This window comes from Pocillopora verrucosa, chromosome 7 (assembly GCF_036669915.1).
Source record: "Pocillopora verrucosa isolate sample1 chromosome 7, ASM3666991v2, whole genome shotgun sequence".
In the NCBI taxonomy this organism is placed as follows: Eukaryota; Metazoa; Cnidaria; class Anthozoa; order Scleractinia; family Pocilloporidae; genus Pocillopora; species Pocillopora verrucosa.
Window position 1 is genome coordinate 7,816,030 of NC_089318.1, and position 21,753 is coordinate 7,837,782.

General features: G+C 39.5%; 2 protein-coding genes across 7 annotated transcripts in view; one reads left to right on the forward strand and one right to left on the reverse strand.

Moving 5' to 3' along the window:
• Nucleotides 1-21,753, reverse strand: part of LOC131774377 (uncharacterized) — a 262,621-nt gene that overhangs the window by 199,667 nt on the left and 41,201 nt on the right. The window lies entirely within an intron of this gene.
• The window catches only part of LOC136282087 (replication factor C subunit 1-like), a 57,893-nt gene that overhangs the window by 26,106 nt on the left and 10,034 nt on the right, over nucleotides 1-21,753 (forward strand). The gene's annotated exons all lie outside the window — the stretch shown is intronic.

A 21,753-nucleotide genomic window follows, 5' to 3' on the forward strand; every position in this document is an offset into this window, starting at 1 on the left:
CTATGTCAGATGGAAATTGTGATGAACTTTTCGAGGATTTATACTCAGTCAATGGTACTTAAAGTTAGTTTCTGCCGATCAGAATTCGGTTTATCTGGACTTAAAATGACAGATTTTGGCCGTTATGACAAGGGTTTAGACTTGGTATTAGTTAATTTTCTGACATTTCTCTCTTAATTTTGAATGCGATAAATTGTGTAATTTTTTACAAGCAGAACGATGCATTTTAAGTATATTGTTTAAACTAATCGTCCAAAGGCAAAAAATGAAGTTTTACTTTCTAATTTTAGTTATGGCTTACAAAGAATCGGTGGAAGCTCAGAACGAGCTAGAAAGTTGGAGCCAAATGATTTTATCTAGTTTCTCCGATTAGATTGTTTACTTACTATTTAGGTACAATAAACTAACATTTAAATGTCAAACAATGAAACACGTCGCTTGGTATTTTGTTAGAATGGAAGAGGAAATCAGTAACAGAGGGAAGAAAATTTCTGCATCAACCTGCATAAGCCATTTCTTGCCGTTTGAATTAGTATTCGCTTAATAGGTTTTGCCCATTTCTTTGAATAGGTTTACTGAATGAGAGATAAACTTCGATATTTTCTGAATCTATAACTACTAATATCGACCATTGGCAACCGTTTCTCAGGATGTCACGCGACGCACTTCTTTAGTACGTTATGTGACGGATATGATGTTTTGTCACATCTTTTCTTTTGGAGTAGTGAGCGCACCTATGCCTTATTCGCTCAACTTTTGCCCATTTTCTTGGATAGAGTTATTAAATGAGATTTTCAGATTTTATATCCGCCAGTTTCATTAGCAGCCGTTCCTTAGGATGTCACTCGACGCGTTTTTTTTTAGCATGTAAAGCGACACGATGTTTAGTCATATATATTGTTGAAGAGGCAAGAAAAAAGAAATTACCTTTCACTTTGGGAGATGGTGCTTTATTCTGTTTATAGAAAGCGTCCTCATCATGGGAGGTACCCTAGGTTGGTGTGGTTCCCCGTGTGTAGAAAATATTTATGATTTTTTTTCCTCGATTGCAAACTTAACTAAAACAGTTGTTAAAAAAACCGAAACTTTCTTAAAAACTGAAGGCCGACCGATAAGAACTTTTTACGGCTAACAGTTAAAACTGTGGCCATTTTTCTGCTGCGGCTAACCCAGAATAACACTAAATAACACACTGTTGGAGGGAAAGATTTTTAAAGTTAATTTTTTCTACAACTTAGGGATCAAATTTGTCAATATTTACGCCTAACAGCTAGCTTTTCGACCGCCTTACGGCTAACGGTTAACCCCATGGAGACCCTCGACTGGGTGACATGCAAGATGTAAAATAAAAACGGTTTTAAAAGGTGGCATTTGCAAGTCGAATTTAGAGCGCTGGTTTTGAGGAGTAAGGAAAACCGGGAAAAACAAGCCGTGGAAAAATCCTGGAAGTAAGGATCAACCTGAGAGAGACGGTCATGGGGAGAGCGTTGTCGCTGCGCATTCCTGTTATGTTCCATCGCCAACGCGAGAGATTCACCGAAGTGAGGGCGAGCAAGGATAAATTTCCTTCCCCCTTTTAAGACCTTGAACCGGATCCAAAAAGTCAGTAAGCCCTGATATATTGACTTCCCCCCCAGATCTAAAAAACTGCGACAACGTAAATGTTTCAGTTGAACATCTCTACTGACGATAGCATATATTACAATCATTTTTTAAGCCATGGAAAGGGGGGAAGGGTGGGTCGAGGTTCCGTTTTCCCCCCCGGGTTGGGAGTGTAAACGGCTACGTGGTTAGAGGAAGGATTCTCAAGAATCTAAGAGCTACGATTTCAGAAGGTAAAGACAAGAATTTCCCAGAGTCATTGCTGGACTAAGACTTCTTTCGTCTTCTTAGATTTTCTCTTCGTACTTCATAACTGTACTCCATCTACCCACCTTAGAGCGGTTTTTTTTTATAATATACCACACAGGCGAATGGAGCTCTTCGCCTGGGCTCATTGGCTAATTTGGAATTCATAGTGGAATCTGTATTAAGTGGTCGGTTGTCAAATTCACGAATTTTTTCCTCTTATGCATTGTCACTTTCAACACTTTTCAGCGGTGGTCTCTATTAAGCGGTTGTGGTCATCCTTGACTGAGTCCCATCGGCCTGTTCGGGTTGTATGGAACGATCACTTAGGGAGGAATCACTCGAATAAAAAGACGAATTCTCTCTGAAGTAAAATTTATTCCACATTTGTCTCCCAAAATCAATGTTAGTATTTAGAGTTCAAATGTCCTTAACGAATTGCAGATTATCATTCTTCTATAGGACTGTTTGTATCTGACAAATATTACACAAGAGAATTACAGAAGAAAATTACCCAAGAAAAATCATCATCACAGGTCATTATTATCGTTATTATATTTCAAGCAAGAAATAAACTGTTATTTTCAAATATTCTGATTTCCAGCTGCTAGAGACATTGAAATAACTTCCTATAGCAACAAAGAACAAACTTAAAGATAACAAGGTAATAAGTTATCAAAATCCATTGATGGAGACAAGAAAGGTATCGGTAGCCTTGTGCTATTTGAACGGCAAAGTTCTAACAAGGATTAATCAGATGACGAGTCTCTGGATGAAGAAGTGGCCAGTTTTATTGTCGACAAGACTGTAGACAGCGGTGCCATGAAGAACAAACTACTAACAGAGAACTTTGAGAAATCTCCTGATGACCTTTAAGAGGACGACCATAAGTCCGAGGACGAGCGATTGCCTGAAATCGGCATCAGGCTGATGGCAAATGAGCTGGGGTGATTTTAATTCCAATAAACTGGAGTCTGGCTTCATTTCCAAATGTAACAACTTTCTTCGTCTCTCATTGAAAATATCTTGCCAACCAGATACTCGTGGGAAAAAGGATATGTTTACGAGCCGATTTACCTTAAAGGGGGTGGGGTGTTGCAGTCCTACAAGCTAAGAAGCCCACATCTGCCTGTGCTTATTCCTGCATTCTCGTACGTCAAGCAATCAGGAGTACCTTCAGTAGTCAATCACAGGTTACCTCCTCCCTTTTGTTCAAGATTCTCTTGATAGCATTCCAGTACCCATGGATGGAGAGAGGTATTGTGAGAGTAATAAAAGTGTCTCGGCGTTGAATTTCGACAAAACGGCAGTCAAACTTCGGGCATGCGCAAGGGATCAATTATTGCCGGCTGCACGCCAATTTCCCGCGCAAAACGTCAATTGAAAACGTAGGAAGCATTAACAAATCTCACAAAGTAAGCGAGAGCAATTTGGAACGTTCATAGAAATTTTTACAAGGAAACAAATAGAGGGAAAAGGAAACCTTGAGAATTTTTGAACGCAAAGCTCATTCAATTATGGGTATCCTGTTAATTTGCTATTCTGTTTTGAACCTTACCAGAAAAGTAATACGTTTTTAAAACACAGTGAGTTACTGGCTGGTGTGATCGTTTGTAACACGCGCGATCACGACACAACAAGCTAGAACTCGGACCCTTTAGGCCAGAGTCTAACGCGCTATCAATGGGGCATTTTTTGCCTTGTTTTTGTTTTTAGGAAGTTTACGGAATACCGAAGGGAAATGTAACTCCAGTAAGTATTGTTTAAGTGACATTGGCAACAGTGGAAATTTTTCCTCTCCAGTTTTTTTACGTATTATTTTGTATTTTGTCTTTGTTTTGCGTTTTTCTGTTGTTTTGGAAGCCCATAATTGATGCAAAAGGAGAGGGTGAAACTCTCTGCTTGAGAAAAAAAAGGGTCTACTCTTAGTTAGCCAGAGTGTTGGTTTCACATTGTACGGAAATGTTGCTGCTTTTAACTTTTGTTGTTGTTGTTTGTTCAACATTCTGTTGCATGTTGTTCTGATTCTTTGATCAGGCCGAGCAAGACCCTGTTAGTCGCAGCCAGCCCAGCAGGTATGTAAAATTTCACTGATCGTGTATATTGCTTGATTGATCAGTTTTTTTACCTTGAAACCCTGATATAGTTGTGCATTTTCATCAGGGGGTGAATTTTGTGTGAACCATGTGTACGACAAAGTTTTTTTCAGATTTTATTCGTCGTGTCACAGGGGTGGGACAAAGAAAGAACTTATTTTCCCAAGAGGATTGTAACCCCAGACCTTTTTCATTCACCTTGACATGGGATGATCCTGAAACCTCTGCTCATTGTTTCCTAATAATCTGGAAAAACTAACTTTTAAACAGCGAATAATTTACAGGAAGTGGTGACGGTGATCATGCCAGGTGAGACTTCTTCAGGGATTTTTACAGGTGGACACTAAACGCTTGTATTTATAAGCCATGGTTAGCGACCACTATTTGGATCAAACACTATAAAGGCTTGGCCGGATTTACGAACAGGAACCGGCGAAGTTGTAGAAAAGTTTTCAAACAAGTCGAGTAATAGATTTTAAGCCGTGTCTCCCAGATCTTTTTCTCACCTTGCCTTGAAACTTTTTTTTACATAATAGCTGCCAACTATGGCTTATAAATATGGGCCTTTATTGTTATCAGTAAAACTCCCTGAAGAAGTCTACGATAGTTAAACGAAACACGTTGGAGAGTAAAACAAGTCTCAGAATAACCGTTCGCAGAGTGCTGCTCGCTGTTTGAACGTTAAAAAAAATAGTCTTGTCCGTGAAAGAAAAAAAAATTACAGTAACGCACACACACAAGAAGAAAATAAAACATCTCTAACGATCGCAAAGATCCAAGCTGCGAACTTTTTTATCAAAAGCACAAACCAAATTTAGGGCCCAAAAAATTGATAAAAACTGCAAACCGCTACAATCGCAGGATCCGCCAATCCGTTAATATTTCGCTCTGAATACGAAATGCAAAATGCGGGAAAACACACTGTCTAAAACTCTAGCTCTCCCCATCCTTCTGCTGTAAACCTCAAAGAGCACTGAGCACTCGCTTGCCAAAATTACGCTTGCTCTGCAGGCTACCATTCCTAGAGTGACCTTTATAATGAAGGCTACTCAGCAATATTTTCACGAGGCTCTCTCTTTATCATGCTTGACTTGGGGTCCTTTCAAATTAACTCTGACTTGTAACTGAGACCATTCAAATGTTAGCTGATATGGTGCTGTATATCTTTGTGATGTACCACGTGATTTTAACTCTCAAGTTTTTCAGGTGACCGAGTGTTTCACCTATACTATTGAAACCGAACCCAAGTGAACCCTTATTTCCGTGACGTTGTTTTCATGGAGATGTTCTTGATATCCTCTTTTTGTTTAGAGTCAATATCAGGGCTGTAAAAGAGCATTGCGAAAATTCAAACTAAGCCAATCGAAAAACAGGGTAATTTAATATAATCAACTGAGTTGATATCGTAAATTGGCCACCGTAAAGAGTTTCAAAGCCGAAGTTTCGAGCGTTAGCCCTCCGTCAGAGCGAATGACAGCATTAGTTTATCCGATCCTACCGACGTGGCAAAGTTATTTCGATCGGATCCCAGCTATCCAGAGAGACTGTGCTTTCCGTCTCTAGATTTCTACCGGGAAAAAAAGGAAGAAAATTCCTGGCGCATTTTTCGCCGATGGGGAAGAATGGTAGAAGCTACGAAGCGTCCTGAGCAAAAGAATGCTTGGACTGAAGAAGTCACCGACTATACTCCGGATTTCAATAAAATTATCGGCAATTTTAGTCACCGATTACGACCAGTTCGAGAGCCTGGTGGGTCAGAGAGAGAAAACAAAGTTTTTGAAATCGACAATGAACTTTCCAAATGGTCGTTTGGGTCTGTGGCAGAGATGTTGTTTGACAAAAGGTTTGGATGTCTTGAAGAGGAAATCAACAAAGAGGCACAGACCTTCATTAAAGCCGTCGGAGATTTTCTGGCGAATGCGGCCGAGGTCGGTTTTTTGCCTTCTTGGTTTTACAAGATCTACGTGAACCAAAAATTTATAAAGTTTTTCGAAAATTTTGACACGATGTACGATTAAGCCGAACTATTTATCGGGAGAAGAGTCAAGGAACTTGAGGAGAAGTCATGCAAGCCATCGAAGGAAACAGAGCGTGACCGAGCTGGCTTCTTCAAGTTCCTCCTGGCCGGCGGAAAGCTGACGAAGGATGACCTGTTGGCCAACGTAAGCGATGTTCTGTTTGCCGGAGTTAACACAACTACCTGAAGGCCTGGTTACGTGAGACCCTCCGCCTATATACCGAGGGCCCGTTTAATTGCCTTCCGCCACGATTATTAGCATTCTTGACAGCTTTCTGAAGACAGAATACTTTCTTTCTGAAGACTTCTGATATGCGGCTATTGATTATTACACCTCGTATACCTGATTGCTCAAACACTTTGTTTACGATTGTTGAAAGGACCGACTCAAGGTTCTCCGTCTTCGTCTTGACATTGCTTTGAAATAGTATAGACTAGTAAGCTGAAACGAAAAATTAATCAGGGAAGTTTACGAAAAATCCAGCAAACAAGCTTTAAAAAGGCATTTATTTCGACTTCATACTTCAACGAACTTCACAAATCTTACTCGTTTATCTTGTAAGTAAACGATGGCAGATTAATTCCCGAAGCGCTTTCTGAGTTTCCCGATCCCTCTCCTACTGCTTTCACGCTTACAAAACAGGAAAAATCAAAAGGAGGAAGATACAGCTGTTTTGAAACGCCATTTGACGAAGGTAAATCTGCTTTTTGTTGGACACTTTACATATTAAAACAAAGGAAATTTGTTCCTCTTTTTGATTCTGGCAATACATTTTTAATTAGCGCCTGCGTAAAAGAGATATGGCCCGAGACCCTTCGCTCGGTCGTGTTTTGATCAAAAACGCCTTGTTAATTTCACCCAACCGCTCGGAGAAAAGGTAAAAATGACGAGGGAAAATCTTTACCTTCAAGTTAGAAAATTAGCGAAATAGAAAGCCACAATATTATAGTTCAATATTTTAGAGGTACATTGAGTGCTTTTTCCGTAGAGAATCCGCACGATGGTAAAACATTCGAAAATTACACTCGATTTGAATGGGGTGTTGAAGTGGGCGTGGTCACTACATTCATGTTAAGACTATTTGTACCCCATGAGTTTGATATGCTTCTGGCTGCCAATCACTTTACATTTTATTTTTCTTTAGAATTATTTAGTGGTTTTACTTGAAGGTCACATCTTCCCGTTAATAAATCTGTGTATTCTTAACACTAGTTCATTAGAGCTGCTTCCAAATTGGCCAAGCCTCTTGCCTTTGTCCGCTCTTCGACGTAAAGGGCGTCTTGAGGCTTTCCAGTGGAAGAGAGCAACCTACTGAACAACTTGCAGGGAAAGGTGCCGTGCTCTTCTAGAAGAGATATTCGAAACTGATCGTTTTGTTTCAGAAAGCCTCTCAAAGTGTCGAACTTCTCGATGCCTTGAAAAAGATAGAAGAACCCTCTTCAAAATGACCACTTGACACCTTTAACACCGATAGATCACAAAGGCAGTGAAACTCATTCAAGTTATTTCCAATATCCCTTCTTAATAGGAGAGCCTGCTTAACGTATTCTTCGGGCATGTCATATTTACCAAGCGATTGAAAACACAATCCTAAATCGTTGTAGTTGACTACTACTCCTTCTCTCTAACCGATTTCCATGTGAATTGTAAGGGCTTTCTCGTAATATTCTTGAGCCTTGTCATATTCACCACGCTTACAAGAAGTTTTACTAAGGTGTCTGTAATCCACGGCTTCTCCGCTTCTTTTATTGATACCCTTTCTAACTGCCATTGCCTTCTTTACATAGCCGTCAGCCTTGGCATACTTAATTGCCGAGTGAGAGAAACAAACCTGTAAGGTTTCCATAGCTTGTTGCTTCTCCATCCCTTTCACCAATTTTTATTCTGATAGCGAGTGCTTTCTCCTGATATTCTCGGGCCTTTTCATACTGACCGAGTTATTGCAACAAATTTTCTAGGTTTCCGTAGCTTGTTGCTTCTCTATCCCTGTCACCAATTTCTATTTTGATGGCGAGTGCTTTCTCCTGATATTCTCGGCCCTTGTCATATTGACAGAGTGATTGGAATACAGTTCCTAGGTTTCCATAGCTTGTTGCTTCTCTATTTCTGTCGCCAGTTTCTATTGCAATAGCGAGTGCTTTCTCCTGATATTCTCGGGCCTTGTCACATCGATCAAGTGAATGGGACAAAGTTCCTAAGTTTCCGTAGCTTGATGCTTCTCCATTCCTGCTACCAATTTCTATTCTGATAGCGAGTGCTTTCTCCTGATATTCTCGGGCTTTGTCATATTGACCGAGTGATTAGAACACAGTTCCTAGGTTTCCGTAGCTTGCTGCTTCTCTATTTCTGGAAACAATTTCTTTTGTGATAGCGAGTGCTTTCTAATGATATTCTCGGGCCTTGTCATATTGTCCGAGTGATCGGAACAAAGTTCCAAGGTTTCCGTAGTTTGATGCTTCTCTATTCCTGTTACCAATTTCTATATTGATAGCGAGTGCTTTCTCCCGATACTCTCGGGCCTTGTTATATTGACTTTGTGATTGGAACATTATTCCGAGCTTTGCGTAACATAGTGCCTGACCATGTGTGTTTCCCATCGTTTTCATGATGTTTATGGCTGATTCGTAAAATTTCCAGGCCTCCATTAATCCATTAATTTACTTTGTACCTGAAGTACTTGTGCCAGGTCTAAATGTAGCCATCCTTTTTCAGCGGTGTTCATTAGAGTCTAGGTATAGGGGGAATTCCCTGAGGTAAATTTACTGTACTTGTCTAATCCTTTATATTAGCGTAAGCACATATTATTTTCTTGTAGATGGCTCGGAACGTAAAGTTTGCCAATGAACAATCGATAGCCCGCGTCTGACTGTGTAATAGAATCAAACATTCCTTGTATATCTCGATGGCTTGCAACACGGTGCCAGTCTTGCGAAGGAATTCGGCGACCACTATACCTATGGAGATAGCTGATATGGCTTCTGTTATTCTATCCATCTTGACCCTGTTTCTTCTCAGTTTGGAAAAAGGGAGAAATTAGTGAAAACTTAAACACGGATTGTTTTTAGAAAATCTTTTTAGTTTTAAATTTCAAATTGCAATTCTTATCTTTCCCTCCCCGCCTTGAAGTCTTTTTGTATTCACGGGCGGCACACGTAAGTTTTTCTACCATTCGCAAACCACGTCAAAGACCTCTAATCTCGGCATCGGTAAATTGACGTGGACATTTTTTTGCGCACTTTTTTTGCTTTTTTTAACGAAGTTTAGTTAATTGTTTTTGAGCTTTCGTTTGCGTTATTTTTTGTAACCCTTAATTTTAGCCAAATGTTGTGGTTCATTTAACAAGTTTAATACATATTTTCTGAGGAGTTTGGACTCTAGCCTCTTTTTCGTAGATGAGTTTTTTACATGGTCCGTCAAAAAGGAACACTTTTGCGGTCTGTTCTATTGGGGTGTTTGTTACGCTGTCACGCGAATCACGCAAATTAGAGACCAACTGGAAACTTTAACTGGCTAACAGAACACAACTTATTTCATTTGACCTGCTGATTCATGTTATTTTACAGTAATTCAATTTAATTATGTAAGAAGGAGCAATGCTCTTAACAAAACCGATTTACTGGGCTTTCAAGGGAGCTCGTGTTGCATCGTACTGCTTACTGCTAAATTTAAACTGCCCAACCCATATCTTAATAATAATCGCATTTCCTTGCAACAAGTTCGCGTTTCTAGAAATTAAATCAGAAAGTAGGCCTTTCTTTGATCTGCTACCTGAAAATATATTGTGACTCACGGGTTTTGCGTGTGTTCGGAGAATGTTCCATATTAGCCACCTCTTTGTGAAGGTCCTGTATTCAGTGGAGTGGTTGTTATAATTGTCCGCACATAATCGATACGCACTTTATTTGATGATCTTACATTTTTATGAGTAAATCCTTGTAAAGGGCGCACTATTTGTCGATGTTTTTGGAAGAGTATTATAAAGTATCGAAATATAAACAATATATATATATATATCTTATTCAATGGAAGGAGTCATAGTTTCGTTTCAAAGAGAGGGGGGGGTGGGACAGTGAGATTTCTATATGCTGTTAATATTGTTATTCTTATAATTTTCTTCTGAAGCCTTCATAACGGTATTAGTGTTGTTCAGATTTCTAAAACAGTCAACACTGATGCAAAATACCTTTGAAGTTAGAAACGTTCCTTATTCATAATGAAGGAAAAGGGACTTGTATAAGATCTTCTGAAGGAAGTCAACTTTTTCCTGGGAAAAAGAAGAAAAATCCATAGTGATAAGTCGGGAATTTATTTCTTGTCACGCCATCATACTGAAGGTAAACGGACTGAATCAGCTCATAATTTATTTTATAATTAAGTTTATACCAATCTGACAAAGTCTTTCTTTCGGAGTCAATTATTTTTTTCAGAATAGGCGATCGCCCAAATGTCGGACAAAAATTGATGGGGTGTAGTTTGAGGGGACCAATTTTGTTCTCTTTCGCAGGCTGCAAATGTAATGACCTTAGAGTAAATAAATATATATATATTTTTTGCCATATATATGATAAGTTACCCGTTGCGTTCTGGCAAAGAATTATTTAACGACTCAGGAGACAAACAGTCACTCGATACCAACATTTTTATACATTCATGATATCTTCCTCAGCTAGCCATTTTAATATTTAGGAATGGCATTGGAGGGTATGTTGATGACTGGCGAAAAGTTTCATTTTTCACAGGTTTTTTCCTTTCGGGGTAAACCGCCAATACTCTTGTAAGCCGTAATATTTTTGATTTTGGGTTTTGTAGCGTCAAGCGAAAATTAACCAAGGATATCAGCCAGCGCAATCATCCGTTGAGTGTTCGAGACATGTTTAATTTTCAAATCGTTTCCAGCTCTTTTGTATTCGTATTAACGGCCCGTACATCACAGATCAGCTTAGGAAAAAAAAATATATTCCTTAACGCATTATTTAGATAGTTTATAACTTCCTGTTTTTGCTGTTTTTGTTAAATGTCTTTGATCACAGTACTCATTTTTCCTTCAAGTTACCAAAAATTGGTATTAACAGCTTCATCTACTCAGCTACTCATGAGGGTAACCAAAAGGATTTTCGTTTGCTTGTAACCAGCTTCCCCAGCAGTGATGATAATTAAACATCATGGTTTGCTCTTAAATCCTTGTTAGATGCTGCTTTACAACTCCTCTCCGCCCCTCCCCCATTAAAAAAATATACCCACCAGTATACCTGTACTATTGGTAAAACTTCCGGCAAATTCCGAGTAATTAGGGGTAACTGACATTAGACGGAAAAATCACTCGTCCTATGAAGGAAGTTTCGATGAGATCCAGAAAAAGGCTTTCCAAAAATTGAAAAAAAAAATTAAATTCTCGAAAAGCAAGAAGCCACGGAAACCTAGGAACTTTGCTCCGATCACTAGGTCAATAAGACAAGCTCTGCGAAAAACCGGAGAAAGCAAGTCTTGATTGTAATTTTGTGTGAAAAATCCAACGGTTCTTTCAAAATAATGTATACTGAGACCGGATGTTACCTGCAACAAAAGTGAATTGTTTCATTTTTGCATGCTCACATCCGTCATCGGTAAAAAAGTTGTACCTACAAAACCAAAATACATTTACGTACATTAGATGGCGCCGCTTCAAAAGTCGGATAACAAATATCCGTCTCTCCTTATCTTTCCTTCATTGGAAGGAACAAAATGATTTTCATTTAAGCTTTTGTGACGGACATTCGGAATTCATATGTTTTACATAGCGGTAGGAGTTCTGCGCGAGGTTATGCGTTAGTATATAAAAAATCCGTTGTGAAAAGTCGGGAATTTCTCAAAATTATTATTTTTTGTCTGTTGTCACGCCATCAAACTGAAAGTAAACGGACTGAATCGGCTTAAAGCCAAGAATCTTCGAGAAAATTTATACCATCTGGCTGTCTATTTCTGTTCGACTGTCGGTTCCGTAGTCATTCTCTTCCCCAGGCCCGCTTAGGGTTAGCCGAACGTAAGCGCCAGTGGAAAAAGTCCTTTAAGCATTATCAATTACCTATTAATTCTGTCCGCTTGTCGTAAGCCGATTTACGTAGGATTTCTTTTACCCCTTAAATTGTGGGAGCACAAAGACCAGATATAGGCAAGGGAAACCGCAAAAAAGCAAAGATGCATTTACGGTTTAGGAAAAAAATATAGGGAGAATTCTGAGTCCAGTGCCGAGGACGTTAGGTACAGGTTTGACCCACGTAGACATTAACTGATTGATGGTAATTTGACTGGTGATAATCCAGAAACTTTACGCACGAGCAAACTGCCGGTCCTGGCCCAGAACGAGGCAGGGCCGTGCATCAGTTCTCCAGTAAGACAAACGACAAACGCAGAGATAGGAAAAAATAGAAATATGATATACATTGCGACAGCAAAACAAAACAGCTTTCTTACTTGAGGACTAGAGACGCTTGTCGTGTTGGAGTGGAAGTCGTCTTATTTCCGGTGAGTTCCCACAAGAATTCTATCATTCCACAGAATTCGCTGATTTGAAATTCCTTCAGCACTGGGGTAATGGAAACGCTCTTCGTTGTGGCGTGGAAGTCATGTAACGTAACACACTGATCTGAGCTTCCTTCAGCACTAGGGTGGTAATCATAGAACAGGATCCCTTGCTGCTGTTAGGGCTCTCTGATTTGCTCTAGTGTTCTCCACAACAACTCTTTCACTTCCTGTAGCCTGAGAGTTTTTCACCATTTTGTAGACTTTTAGTACAAAGTCCACAACAATAGAGATCAAACCGAAGTTAGCAACGCTGAGAAACTCGGCAGTCATGAATGGAGTACAGGATCAAGCAGCGGTGTTGTCACGAACCGGAAGCAGAATGAGAAAAGCAAGTTTGAACGGCTCTTGAATATTCGATTGCTCTTCGCCGTTCACCAATTAAAAATACTACTTTTTAAGTGAGCATCATGAAAAGCCATCCAGAAATTTATCCTTATTATCCCGAGTTATCAGGGTTAATAAGTCCTGTAGGCCAGGGAGGCATGAAAACGTGTCACTGACAATAGGTATGTTAGGCGGAGCAAAAGCTCAGCACGTGTGTTTTAAAACTTTGTACATTTCTTAGCCATCGTCTGCAAAACAACAATGTGAAAGATTATCATATTTTCGTGATCTAAGAACGGAAACCCCGTCAGCAGGTATTCCAATGTCTGTTTGAAACTCAACGCTGTTTTCGAGAGTGAACTACTGTCTATGGGGTGTCCACCTACGGGAGAGTGTAAACATTTTAAAACTGTGAGGCAAACTGTAAGGCAAAACGGGAATTGAAGAAAGTTTTCGTAAGTTGATTTGAACTGTCCGCTTCTGAGAGAGTCCGTTAGCGCGGAGAGTTGGCTGTATCTGTACATAATGAAACTTCTTAAGATATGGATTTTGTCTAAGAGATCCTATGGTCCAAATCTCGAGCTTAGCATGGTTTAAACTGTTGCTAAGTAATTTCAAATGGTTGCTGGGCCTCTTAGTCTATCTGTCATTAAATGCTTATCCGGTCATTCTCCCGTAAACAAAACCATCTGTACTTCCCTTATGTATGATTCATGGAAACAGTGGTCCTCCAAATGTTTCACACAAAGACGCAAATCTTTTAGAAGTCTTATAAGAGATATCCTTCCAATAGCATGAATCCATGCACGTCGCAAACTGCCACCTTTATCATTCTCGTCAGCGAGCGTCAGAAGGAAAAGAAAAATGGCCAGCAACGCAGGTTACTCCCTTACAAGCAGCGAGAAAAAATGAAACCTCGGCAATGAATTACAAATTTTATTAGGGTTTCTAAAGTAAAGAGGATACGAATACAAAGAAAAATATGTTATCACGAATTGAAACGGTACAAAGTGGCATTCATGTTTAAACAAGCTACTTATGACGGAAGACATCGGTTACATCAAAATCCTCACAAAGTTCATTAGTCATTCCAAGTTCCAATCTTCTTCGCTACATAGGACATCAATCTTGTTAGGTAACAGATAGCTTTGATAGCCTTAGCTCAAACAGGCTCTAGCTAGAACTCGTTGCTATTCTAAAAAGTCTATCATAAATGACAACGGTGCTTACAGTCAGTTGAACAGATTATGTTATGGTCTATCTATTTGCTTTCTCTTGCTAAATTTTGATCATCACAGGAAGGCGAGCAACTTGATTTGTAGAACATCCTGTTGGAAAAAAAAGTTTTCAATCAGCGACAATTAACACATATTCACCGAAGTGGAGGTGGCTAATGGTGAATATTTACCGAGCGGCGAAGCGCCCATCTAAAATAATGGAATATTGTAGTACAAAAATATGACCGTTTAACTTATTTATTCCTGCAACGATTACGATATTTTCGGGCGCAAACCCGGACGAGTTGCTCGGATGCGCAAAGAAACGGATGTTCAGAGTTTAAGTAGTCACAAACGCTATCCACTGTTTTATTATTAGATATTACCAAATGTGACTTAAGAACTTTACTAATCCAAACTGTGTTGCCGATATCGTGACTTTGGACGATTACATTCCTACTCCCACTCGCACCGCCCGGCAAACTTTGCCTATTGTTATGGTTTGCCTCGGTTTAAGACAATGGCCCTTATTGATCGTTATTCTCCGGGACCTTCCCAACGGATGGTGTAAATCGCTCACGCCAGGTATCGAAGCCAGGACTTTTAGTAAGTAAGTAGCATTCTTGAGCATATGTATGAGCCCAGAGGTTTGAAGTAAAAATTGGGATGCGTGGGAGGGAAAGGTGACTGATTGCCTCGTAACAAAAGGTCGCGCTGATTTCACAGTATTAGTTGTTACGACCACGTTCGTTTCCGTCTACTCTGACTTGTTAAGTTTATGGCTCCAATGTCTCAGAAAAAAGAAAAAATGCAAACACAGGCCAAAGGCAGAAAATGTACTTTCCTAATTTTAAAACTTAACCGGCTCGGAATATGGTTCGTGCAAGTTTTTGCAGCACTTCCTCATTTATTTTCATTCGGCCAAGAAACCTCAATGTGGTAGCTGTTATATAAGATAATAATTTAAGTTTTAACTTCGACTACTCGCTTTTAAACGGTTAAGTCTACGAAATACTTTAAATGAAGTGGACCTTGACGCGAAAGCTAAACAGTGCTTGCAAAAAAAAAAATTTAGAAATATCATATCGCAAAATGGATTAAAATAGAAATGTTGCCTCCACATGCTTTTGTAAGGGGGATGCGATGCCTTTTCTACCTAAACTTCGAAAATATTTCCTTCGAATTCCTAAGCAGGTGGCTGAGAAATGGATTACAACATTGTGAAGCCGGCAAAAAGCTTGTGACACGCCTTTCTATCAGACTATCAGAAATTAGCATTAAAAGTTATAATTTCAATGCAAATGAGGATTGGAGCTGAAAAACTATAATAAAGTAAAATAAAAAACAGATAATTCTTTTATACTTGTACTGAAAAAGTCGGCTGCCGGTTTCAGCCAACTATACCCACAAGCAAGAGAAAATATAATATAATGTCTTGGCACAAGCGAACTGCTTCTCTGCTTACAATGACGCAGAGAGGTGCATCGCCGGGTTCCTCAGACATATGCCAACAGCGGATAAGACAAACATGGTAGAAACTGCGACAATAAAACAAAACAATTTCCTTACTTTATTACTGGAAACGGTCGTCGTTGTGGCATGGAAGTCGTCTTATTGCCGGTGTTCCCCCGAGGATTCTATCATTCCGCAGAACACACTGATTTGAAATTCCCTCAACACCGGGGTAATGATTATTGAAATCCCTCGCCGCTGTTGAGGCTCTCTGATTCGCTCTGGTATTCTCCGCAACAGCTGTTTCATTCCCTGTCTCCTGAGAGTTTTTCAACATGTTGAAGATTTTTATCACAAAGTACATGACTATAAAAATCAATACAAAAGTAGCAACACTGAGAAACTCGGAAGTCATGACTGGAATGCGAGTTGCGATGGCTGCGTTTTTCGGAAGCGTCGTGAGAAAATGAAGGGAAGACCAAAGGATGACAAGCTATTGTACTTCTGTGACGTTACGCCATGGTTCAATGCCCAGATCGTCTAGCCTTCCTTCAAATAAATGCGTACGCTGCTTATTCTAGATCTGCTCTGTTGGGGACCAACTCGGCTCTGGAATTGACGCTAGCCATGTGCTTACACTTTCTATAGTAATAGAATTCTGGAATTTAACGAAGAAAAAAAACGACGCTGAGCTTTGTTTTAAAACTTCCGGTGTTCCTTTGTTTATTTTCGCGCCATTTCCTCGCTCTGTTTCCTGTTACAAGTGCTATAATCTTTTTAAACCTAAAGATTTGGATGTCTGCCAACAAAAACTCTCTTGTTCATCTTCAAGCACCGGTCTTTGTCCCAATAGAGTCTGCTAAAAAATTACAACTCCTTCCAAACTGGCACATTTTTCGCCTAAAAACCTTACGGCAAATTGTTTAGAAAAAAGGAATGTTATTCATAGGGATTGAAGTTCAATGACAGCGGAGCGGAACAAGTAGTCAGAAGACCGCGATATATGCACAATGGACTTAACCAATCAACCATCACCAGCTGAGACAAAGGTTGCGACGGGGTAACTAGGTATATCTTAGGGCAGTTTGATCGGATTTTATCCCGCAAGCTCACAATCAGAGATGAAATGACATAAAATCTAAGAATATTTGGCACGAAATTTGACACAGCCAAGATATTTGAGGACAGAAGGGAAGGAGTCAAGGTACATTTCTGTGTCAAGGAATTCAGGCGCGTTTAAAGCTACAAGAATTCACTCGGCAATTGTCAAAGGCAAACAAACCTCACTTCCCTGTGAGGCACAGAATTTGAGTAAGTTTGAACACAATGGCCGCGATGGGCCTATAATGGTTTATGCTGAAGAAGCCGTGTACAACTACAATAAATTTGGACACTATAAAGTTATTATTGCACTCAAACCGGTCGATAGTCTTCGCAATCAGTTGTTCTTGCAAAGGAATCTACAAAACACAAGAAAGAGGTGCTAATAAGTAACAAATCTTCGCACGTCCCTGTTAAACAAGCACCGAACTTTAAGGGAACACGAACAGATGGCAGATTTCTCGATAGCAAAGCGGCTGCGCAATTTCGAGAACGAAGGACACTGAAACCTACTGCTCAAACTCATTAGTAATTCATGCTGAGAAAGCAAAGGAAATTACAACCGTGAAGGAGGTTTGGATATGTGATCTTAATTATCATAAAATTTGGTGAACTTTTGCTGTGATTTTCTCCAAGAATTATTAATGGTTTGAGAAGCTATATCAAACATTCGAAAGGATGTTTCATCCGATATCCAAACACCTTGAAGTTGGTTAAAGAAAAGGTAAAAATTCCCCCCCCCCCCCGGCCCATATACTACATTATGCATTCAGTTCTTGGGTAGAAAAACAATGACAAAAACAATACATTGCCATTGAGAAAACAGATTTGTCTTACAATAGCACGGGGCTGTGCGGAAATTTTACCTCTTTTGGTAAAATTTCCGCACAGCCCCAAGCAACATTATGCATTCAGTTCTTGGGTAGAGAAAACAATGACAAAAACAATACATCGCCATTAGGAAAACAGATTTGTCTTACAATAGCATGGGGCTGTGCGGAAATTTTACCGTTTGATATATTTCTTAGCAGTCGAACCTGGACCCGTTCGAAGAACTAATCGAATGCTACACAGCTCGCAAAGCGATCTATGATGATCTCATGGGAACAGGACACATCGAAGTCTTAGACAAACTCAACAACTTGTACAAGCAAAGAAAGGAAGAGAGGTTAAAACATTTGGTGCAGTTTAGCAATCTTGATACGAACTGAGATAAATACATCCACGGGTTTAAGAGACCACGCGGCAGATTTAGAGGAGGCAAGTAAGGAAACAAAGTAGACTTTAAAACTACCAAAGATTCGAGTATCTGCAGTGTCCGCATTATCCGAGAAAGTCTCGCGAAGAAAGCTAGATATAAAGCACTGGCTTGTCCCAATAGAAAAAGTAGGGGGTATTTCGTTGAAAGCGCGCAACGCGAACTTAGAGAATGTCACTTTTAAGTTACCGGAGCTCTAGTACTCAGTGGCTTACATTGAATATTTTCATGAGTGAAAAACAAAATCTCTGATTCTTCCTTTACTGGTGATAAAGCTCGCAAATCTTAACACGCTTGTAGATTATCTTTTCCGTAAAACCTCTTACTGACAGAGCAGGGGGGTTTTATTAAGAATCATAAATGATTTGCCTGTCGTTCACCAGTTGTCTTCATTTAGGCATTTTATAGGGACCTTCAGGAGGGCAACGCCAAGGAAGACTTAAGTAAAAAAAGAATTTCTGTCTTTAATTAGAATTTCAAAAATGGCTGCATGTGTTTACCGTCTCGTACGGCGCCAACCCACGACGGCGACAGCAACGAGGACATGAGAAAACAAAATATCTAATTGGCAGAATAGCTCAGCACGTGTGTTCTAAACCCTTGTACATTTCTTGGCCGTCCTATGCAAAATAGCAACATGAAATTACCACAATTTGTGTCGTCTGCGAACCGAAACCGCGACGGCAAATTATTTTAATTTCCATTGGAACTCAACGCTTCTTTTATCCGTTGAGGTGTGCTTAAGGTCCCTATTGAATGCGAGTCATCAGTCACGGTTTATTAGTCAAAAGGATTCCATAATCACTGACCGCACAAAAGACGATAACAAGGTTAATTTATTTGTATATATTAAGTCTCCGCAAATGACTGCAGTTATAGGACTAATGATAGCTGAAAATGTTACAACTTAGACAGAAGTAAATGGCAAATTAAAAGTGGGTGATTACGTTACCCTACGTTTTCGTTTTCTCCTTTCCGACATAAAGCAATCTTGTCATTATCCAGCAGTTTTGATAATTTTTTACCGTAGAAACACTACTACACTTTACTCAAGTATAAAAGCTACGGAAAACATAATCATTAGGTGTATGCCTATCACTTCCTAAATTGCGCTCTTGCTTCAAACTTTTCCACTTAACAAACCAACCACTTCACCTACATAATACAGACGTTCAAGGAAGTTCTGTATTGCCGCTTGGACATCGCTGGGAATCGATAGCCGTGGAATACTAGTTGGCCAATGTATTTAACTTGCGACATTTTAACAGTTCAAAAAGTTACCTCAAGTTGAAGGAAACCACAAACAATTTACTTGGTAAGATAGGAAGAACTTCTAAGAGTTAAGCCCCAAATTAAAATGTACTGCAAATGACACACATGAACTGAATCATTCAGACTCAAAAATATTTTGATAAGATGCTCGACCTGCGATATTTTTTCATGTTCAGACCAAGGAGAACAAATCTGCGTCCGCAAGTGCTAATACGGTGAGCCAAAAAGGAAATTTCTGCAAAGTTTTTCTGGGTCCAGCGGGCAATGAAAGGGAAGTTAGAAAGTGCTGATACAGTGAGCCTAAAAGGAAATGTCTGGAAGTTTTTTCTAAGTTCGGCGGAACAAGGAAAGGGCAGTTAGCGTTGTAAACGTGACTTAGAAACCAACATCGCTGTCGCATCCACTTCCGGTCATGTTCCAATTATTTAGCACACGGATGTTTGGAGAGAAGGTTGTCGGAAATAAAAGTGTAAAACTGCATGGCACAACTTTACCCCAGAGAGAATTATGGGTAGTTTTCAGGTTAAGGTTCCTTTACTCTTGATTTAAAGGAAATCTGAGAATACGTCACTGTAAGCACGAAGCATTGCGGGTTTGATCACAGGCAGCCCAAGCTCCAGCTGTGAGATGATCATCTTGCGAAATAAGAGTGGCGAATATGGCGAAATTATAAGAGTTTGTATGGAAATATTTACGACCGCTCTTAGGAATATAAGAGAAAAGGGCTTTTCTTTACGTAGTACACCTAGAAATGAATAACTCGATAAAATGGGTTCTTTTCAACATAGTAAATGGTCAGATAGCAAGCGATGCACCGTTGAAGTAAGGGGAGGTATTTTTATTGAGAATTTGACCGTATTTATATAACTAAGAGCGGTCGTAAATATTCCCATACAAAACTTTTATAATTTTGCCATTTTTTGCATGCTCACATCCCTCATCAATAAAAAAGTTGTACCTACAAAACCGAAATGCATTTACGTACATTAGATGGCGCCGCTTCAAAAGTAGGATAACATCCGTCTCTTCTTATCTTTCCTTCATTGGAGGGAACAAAATGAATTTCATTTAAGCTTTTGTAACGGACATTGGGAATTCATATTTTTCACATAACGGTTGGAATCCTGCTCGAAGCTGGAGAGTTAATAGATAGCGCTTCGGCTAACTCAGAGGATGTCGGAATTTAATCTTCAGAGAAGATTGCTTGATAGAAATCATTATGTCCAGTGTCGGCTAAAATACCAGTTAATTCGTCGAATTTAGTCAATGTTTGGTAGGTCTTGGTAGAGTTAAAAACGTTAAGCCGACTTTGCCGTTTATGAATTTCTTTCAATTTTTATCGCACATATCAGAATTCGCTTCCGCCAAGTCATTTATCACATCATTCATAGCTGAACGAGGTTTGAAGCAGTTTTTAAAACCGATAATTCAAGCCAGAACGATCTCCTTAGTCTATGTCAAGGCAAATTAATGGAAGTGAATCAGTTGTTTTCATAGACAGCACTTATTACAACCTGTAGCCTTCAGTGCCCAGCTAAGGGAATAATTTTAACCGTCTCTTTTCGTCCTTTGAGTGTTTTGCAACACACGTTATACGTCAGTCATATCAGGCAACCAATAAAATGAGGTTGTCTATTTCTGTTCGACTGTCGGTTCCGTAGTCATTCTCTTCCCTGGGCCCGCTGAACGGCCAAACGTAAGCGCCAGTGGAAAAGGTCCTTTAAGTGTTATCAATCACCTTTTAACTTTGTCCGCTTGTCGTAGGCCGATTTACGTAGGATTTCTTTTACACCAAGCGCAGGACAATCTTTTATTTGTGGAGCGTTTTTATAATGTATGAACCGAGCACCTTTTCACGACAATTCACTTGGCGTGGAAACTATGAGAAACTACCCAACATGAACATGGAAATATTCTCCACAATTAGATATAAATTAATGGACAACCGGTAAGCGTATGAGCCAAGTGAGAAAAACGAATGAACTCGCTCCAAGGTCAACTGGAAAAGAAGCAAGGAAGTAAATGAATTTATTTGTTTTTATGTTAATTGTCCCTCAGTAATTCGTTAGGGGAGGAAGCTTTCTCTTCTATTCTCCTATAGACCTCTCTCAGCCTCCAGGACATTTTCGAGTGAGCGGAGACAAGCCTCGGGCGAGCTAGAGGAAGCACGTGAGGGTGCCAAGCCTAAGGTTGATGCTTTTGGACAATTTAAGTTTTTAACTCTGACAACTCACTTTTAAACGGTCAAGTCTACGAAATACTTTAATTGAAGTAGACCTTGACGCGGAAGCTAAACAGTGCGCGCAACAAAGAAAGTATGATTTTATTACACTTATTATTTTAGAAATATTACATCACAACATGGATTAAAAAGAAAAAGTTGCCTCTACACGCTTTTGTCAAGAGCCTTGATGCCTTTGTTACCTAAACTTCGAAAATATTTTCATCGAATACTAAGTAGGCAGCCAAGAAATAGATGACAATGATGTGAGACCAAAATAGCTCGCCACACGTGTCTTTATGATCTATCAGACATTAGCAATATAATTGCGAAGTAGACCTTTCATAGCTAGGAAAACTCAGATATTCAATGCAAACAAGCATTA